This window comes from Rhamphochromis longiceps, linkage group LG2, assembly GCF_057381845.1.
Source record: "Rhamphochromis longiceps isolate RC_006_pf linkage group LG2, R_longiceps_female_GT1.1, whole genome shotgun sequence".
Lineage (NCBI taxonomy): Eukaryota > Metazoa > Chordata > Actinopteri > Cichliformes > Cichlidae > Rhamphochromis > Rhamphochromis longiceps.
This window is the reverse complement of record NC_140558.1, coordinates 1155116-1161702: the sequence shown is the minus strand read 5'-3', so window position 1 is coordinate 1161702 and position 6587 is coordinate 1155116. Positions and strand designations below refer to the sequence as shown.

The following is a 6587-nucleotide window of genomic DNA, read 5'->3' as shown; positions in this document are numbered from 1 at the left end:
CATTTGCAAGTCGTGCACTGACGCTCACTGAAAGAGGTTATGCACAAATTGAAAAGGAATGTTTAGCTATTGTGTTTGGGATGGGGAAATTCCACCAATATACCTATGGTGGTCTTGTGAGAGTGCAATCAGACCACAAGAGGCCACTCGAGAACATTATTAAAAAGCCGCATTTACATGCACCTAAGAGACTTCAAAGGATGTTATTAAGGCTGCAAAAATATGACATAAGCATAACATATGTTCAAGGCCATGATACGCTACTCGCTGATACACTGAGTAGGGCCTACCTGCAAGAGAGCATCAAAAGCCAGACGGAGTTGGAGACAGAATGTGTCAACATGGTAGATTATGTACCTGTTTCAACAGAAAGCATGCACAGAATACGAGCAGGGACAAGAACCGACCACACACTACAAACGCTGATAAAAACAATGCAAAACGGGTGACCAGCCTGTAAGAAAGATGTACCTGTTGAAATAACCCAGTTCCAATCTTTGCAGGATGAACTGAGCACACAGGATGGATTGGTCTTCAAGGGAGAGAGTGGTGATTCCAGAAGCACTCCAGGCAGATATAACCCAGCGAATTCACTCAACACACATCGGCATAGAAGGGTGCCTCAGGACAGCTAGAGACTGCGTCTACTGGCACGGTATGAACGACCACATCAAAAAGTACATCGCTACATGTGACATATGTCGGTCTGTAGATGCGAAACAACAGACAGAGACACTAAAACCACACGAGCTGACCACCAGACCATGGACCAAAGATGGGACAGAGTTATTCAACTTTGAGGGTAGGGACTACCTAATAACTGTTGATTATCACTCCAACTTTTGGGAGATAGATTATCTACCTGATACAAAGTCGAGTACTGTGATTAGAAAACTAAAGACTCATTTTGTACGTCAGGGAATCCCAAATATTGTTTTTTTGACAACGGGCCCCAGTACAGCTCGACAGAGTTTGCCAACTTCAGCCGGAAATGGGAATTTCAACACCATACCTCATCGCCTAGCTATCCGCAGAGCAACGGCAAAGCAGAGTCTGCTGTTAAAGCCAAAGGCAAATTTGGGTGGACAAGATCCATATCTGGCTTTATTGGACCACAGAAACACCCCAACACAAGGTTTGACTACCAGCCCTGCACAGAGCCTCTTGAGCAGGAGGACGAGGACACTCCTTCCAATAGTAGACAGATTGTTGCAACCCAAAGTGACTGATAACAAATTAGCATTGATGAAAAACAGAGAGAGACAAACAAAGTATTACAACAGGATGGTGACATAGACACATTAAACCCAGGGGACTTGGTGTGAGTCCAACCTTTTGAACCACACACCTTATGGACCAAGGCTAGAGATTGTAACTATTTGGGAAACAGATCCTATGATGTGGAGTTAGACAACGGCAGAGTCCTCAGAAGGAATCGGTGCCATCTGAGGCAAGCTGTGGAGGTCAAAAAAGACATGTCAGCACATCCCCAGCCTGAGGGACAGAACATTACTGTGTAGACACAGATCAAAGAGAACACACAAAAACAGCACTACCAGGTCAGGACGGGTAGTACAACGACCTGGATATCTGAAGGACTGTCATGGTCTGGATGTGTGGCTGTAAAATTCCACTGAAGGTCTGGAGCTCTTTGGTATCCACCCATGGGCAGGGCCTACAGCCTCCTTCACCTGAAGCTGATTGAGGCAATCAGGTTGGAGATTTAAGCTGCTTGCTGACACTGCTTCTTCGCCAGTTCGTCAACTACCCTATGTTGGTAACCAGGCCTCATGCGTCATGTCTATGAATCTCAAGTGCTCTACTAACCTTGCAATCCTGTGTTCTAGTTACTCCTGGAAATTCCATCACACTAAACCACTCGTCTTGGAAATCTGGTTAACCCGCCTGCTTTCAGAATCATCTCCTTGCCCTCCTGCCCTTACACCACCTCGGGACCTTCACCGCTCAGGACAGCTGCCACACACCACCAAACTCACCTGGACCGCACCACCTCTCCCTCAACGCTTCCATCTCCCACCTGCACAGTAAGACGAAGATTTTCATAGCTTCATCATCCAAGTAACTTCTTCAGTCTCAGCTGACTGCAGGTATCCAATCTTATAAACAGCACATTTGCATAATGACTGAAACCAGTCCACTGAAGGAACAATGGGCTGGGAGGTCAGTTCCTTAATCCTAATTATGCAAATTCTCATGACCATTGATCAACAACCATTGATCAAAACCCACTGATCAATGGCCATGGGTACCACTCACAGAGAGTTGAGGAATGGCTGCAATCACAGCATTGTAAGATGGTGACAGATGTACCTTATGTAACCCTGGTTAACATAGCTGTCAACAAATAAAAGCCTGTTAGTAAAAACAGTCATAAGAAATATATTACAGGTGATAAATAGTCAATAAATAGATCATAATGGTTAGAAAATTCATTAAAAACATCAGCAATGATATAATTCATGTTATAGGATTTCATTTGTGTTTAAAAACATGTTAAAAGGGGACAGAACTTGCTGATTCATGGTGTTTTATGTTCATTCAGGTAAAATGGCTAAAATATGTGTTGAGACTCTTATTGTGAAAGGGCACGCTGCAGCGTGACTCCTGTGATAGCCACACCCAGTCGGGTTGTTCCTTCTTTTTGATGCTGGAGAGGGAGAAATGCAGACAGTCCTTGCAGAGCTGCTGCTTAAATGAGTGAAAAAATAGTAAAAATAAGCCAAAAATCTACTTAAAGCCATTTTTGTACTCTGGAGAATGTATTTTTGTTTTTCCGACCTGTCCTTGCCTTGGTGACGTTGTGAACATAACCAAACGGGACTTGGTGAGTTCAGAAATTGTATTTTATTTCATGCAAGAAATGTTTTGTTGTATTATATTGCTCATTTCATGCAAATGGAGAGCCAAGGTAGCAGATTTATGTTGTTTTATGTTAAAAACGGTGGATTCGTGCTTAACTGACACACAGGCTGTACTTCAAAGGCCTTTGACGGTGTTTCAGCGCGCCATATTGGCGTCACCTCATTTTTGGCTAAATAAGCTGGAAAAATGGACTTTTACTGTTATTTAAGGGCTACCCGTGTGTTATTTTCCAATGTTTATGCACTTTATTTTGTTGTTATGGTAGGCCATTAAGGTTTGGATCGGGAAATGCTGAGCTAGAATCGGAGTTTGATCCGTTGAGCGAGAAACAAGATGGCGAGCCACCCAAGGACCCACTGAACTGTACCGAGCAGGAAAAAGGAAAACGCCCCCTGCTGGACGTTGAGCTCTTTCACTGAAAAAACTGGTAGGATTAATCCATACACCTCTGCAAAAGAACAGCGGACTTTCAAAGCACTGAATAATCATTCAGAGCAATTCCAGGATTAATAGTTAAAGGACACAAAGAAAACTTTCTTTTGTTTATTAGTTCGTTTAAGGGATTTATTCAGCCTTTTGCTGAATTGTTTTTAGTTTTACATTTATTTATTTATTTTTGTAATTAATTTTGGTCAACCTTACATTTTAATGCTGTAATGGTGTTAATGGAAATGTAAATAATTTTGTTGGGTTAAAACAAAATAAGAACTGGTTGAGAATTTAAAGGTGAACCTAGACCAAGATTAAATTAAATCTTGGGCCTAAAGAACTGAACTTGATTTAAAATAACACAGTGTTAATGCAAATAGATCAAAGGATAAACTTGAACTTAGAACTTGAAATAAATAAAACAATAACCTAGGTTGAGAATAACATCCTTCTAAAGCCAAATAAAAGGTTTTGAGATAAATAGGATGAACTAACAGAACATACTGAACTAAAAAGGGGAAAGAAAATATCTTGTTTTCTTAAATGTGTGATGTTGAATGTTTTATGTAATGTGTCTATAACTGTCTATTCTCTGTCTTCACAAAATAACAAGCCGGCAATTTAAACGTATTTACTGGTCTGTGGTCTTTATTACATGCTACGCTCATTACTGCTCTAGTAGTCGAACCTAACTGGTCCTAGTGTACTGTAACGACTCCAAAAGTGTTACACTTACGTCCAGATGAACAAATCAACTTTTGGAGATCTGAAGGACTATGTATGCAAATAAGGGGTAATCTGTGAGTGAAGGGGTTGATAAGTCTCAAAAAAAAAAAAAAAAAAACGTGTGATGATGTTTTGAGTCATAGTTTTGTGATGTGTTGACTTGTTGAAAAAAAAGAAAAGAAGAAACAAAACAAAAATATATAAAAAAAATAATAATAATGAAAGACAATGGAAAGAAAGCTAGAAAGTTAAGTGGAAGGAAGAAATTTTAATTTTTGAAGAAAATGGTGACCAACAAAGAAATGTCATGTCTAAGTTTTGTTCCAGTTGCAAACTGAGTTCTCAGTCTATGAATAGTTCAAATGGAAGAACCCATTGTCTTTGCAAAAGAAAAGGGATGTAGCAATGGGAATTTCCATGCCTGACTGGGTCTACTAACCTCTCTATATTAATGGATTTACAACATTTCTGTATTTCTCTGTTAATATCATAGCTAACCAACACCTCCTCATCACCTCTGTTCACTTCACCTGCATGTCCAATGAAGTCTACTTCAATCACCAAAACCTCTGGACACGCTCTGTATTACTTCATCTGGGTTACTCTAGAGTTCATCTCGCTCCTGTCACTGACAACCAGTCTGTGCAGCGTATGCACAACATTCAACATCAGCCCTCTGATTTCCAGTTTGTAACTCATGATCCTGTCTCACACTGTCTTCACTGCCACAACACTTCACAGACTCTTTCTTTAACATTATCCCTAGCTTATTTCTCTTCTGTTTATACACCACTCTGCATTTAATTATGAGTTATTATTCATCTCTGGCTCTCTGTCACAGCATGTCTTTTGTCCCTCCCTGCACCCTTAACAGTCGTGGCAGATGGCCCCGCCCCTCCCTGAGCCTGGTTCTGCTTGAGGTTTCTTCCTGTTAAAGGGGAGTTTTTCCTCCACACTGTTGGCAAAGTGCTTTCTCATAGGGGGTCACATGATTGTTGGGTTTTCTCTGTATTATTGTAGGGTCTTTACCTTACAATACAAAGCACCTTGAGGTGATTTTAATTATATAAATAAAATATAATTAAATGAACCTTTCCTGTTTCTCTTTGTTTCTACTGTCATCCTGCTGGCCAGTTACAATGGAGGCAGTTGTTGCTGACCTGGGGCTCACCTGATGTGGTGTGGAAACATCATTCTTGATGATCTGCATGTTTCATTTTGGCCAGACACTCTTCCTGGCACATCCCCCCATATTTATCTGTCTTAGTATTAGCTGTCATTCTCCCTTGCAGACCATTTTGCTCAAGCCTCCATCTTCATATCCACCTCCAGCATTTAGACTCTGATGGGTCCTGCGCTAATTCCTGTCACTTCTGGGATTCAATTCTGATGTGATGGGCCATAAGGGATAATCACCAAATAGCTCAATTGAATTCTGTATATCAATAAATCATGTTCAGTTCCCTCCTTATTAAAATACCCTTGTCTGATTTAGACGTGCGGGTACATTTCTTATTCTTGTTTAGCTGAACTGGTTTAAGCAAATACGTCGGAAAACATCTCCTGTAAAGATCGCAATATCCACTCTCAAAGTATGCCTCCATTAGTAATTCATGCAGAGTATGAGGAGATGATACGGTGCAAAACACCATCACAGATTCATACAGTGCTAGACACACTCACACACTCTCCACCTTTTCATAAATTAAGCATGGTCACTTATAAACATTTACATAATATACTCAAAATAGTCTCACACAAGTTCATTTGCTGGATGAACTTATGTGCTCATGTCTATGTGGTGCACGCTTCATGGCAATAACAGGAACACGTGTAAGACAAAATGCGGCATCTCCTTCCATCCGTGTATGTCCAACCAATGGGCACCAGGACAAAATATGGCTCAGATGGACAGAGCAAAATTGTGTCTGTCACCATTCTTTTGACCAACTTTCTTAAGCTGCCACTAATCAGCAAAAAGACTGTTGGGGTTGGAGCCCAGGGGGAGCCTCCAGCTATTTTCCAATTAGTGTCACCAGAGAGACAAATAAGAATTCTATGCAGCACGCTTAGAGAAGAGAGAATGAAAACAAGAAGAAGAGAGGAGGTGACTGCTTTGCTGAGGAGCACACTGCAAGGACAAAGAGAGCGAGGGAGGATGGGGAGGCAGGCCAAGAGAACAGTTAAAGATGTTCAGGCGGCTATCTCTTTTCTCTGGGGTGACCAGATTAAATGATTGTGACAGCAATTTAGCCAAAACATTTGTAGCTCAGACAGACAGACAAACAGTCCAAAGCCTGTCTCAGAGAAGAGTCATTCATCATGGCAGCCACTGGAAGGGATGGCAGAGAGAGACGAGGCTCCAGCTCAGCAGTATCAATTAACTGCAGCTTGCTTTTCATGCCGAGGCACTCAGCAGTGCTCCGCTGAGTCCTCTGCTTTTTAAGATGCAAGCCCTTTCTATCAAGCATGCTCTCACAGGCCTAAGACCTTACAGCGCTCCTTCAGCAGTAGCACCTGCATATAAAAAAACAGAAAAAGGCACAGTG

At 41.4% G+C, this 6587-nt stretch overlaps 1 long non-coding RNA gene across 1 annotated transcript; it reads left to right on the top strand.

Annotated features, from left to right (window-relative positions):
* The first annotated feature begins 435 nt into the window (after positions 1-435).
* Positions 436-3923, top strand: LOC146676708 (uncharacterized). Its single transcript, XR_014907229.1, has 3 exons — positions 436-1773; positions 1848-2045; positions 3149-3923. It is a non-coding gene; the product is annotated as an uncharacterized LOC146676708 (long non-coding RNA).
* The last annotated feature ends 2664 nt before the right edge of the window (positions 3924-6587 follow it).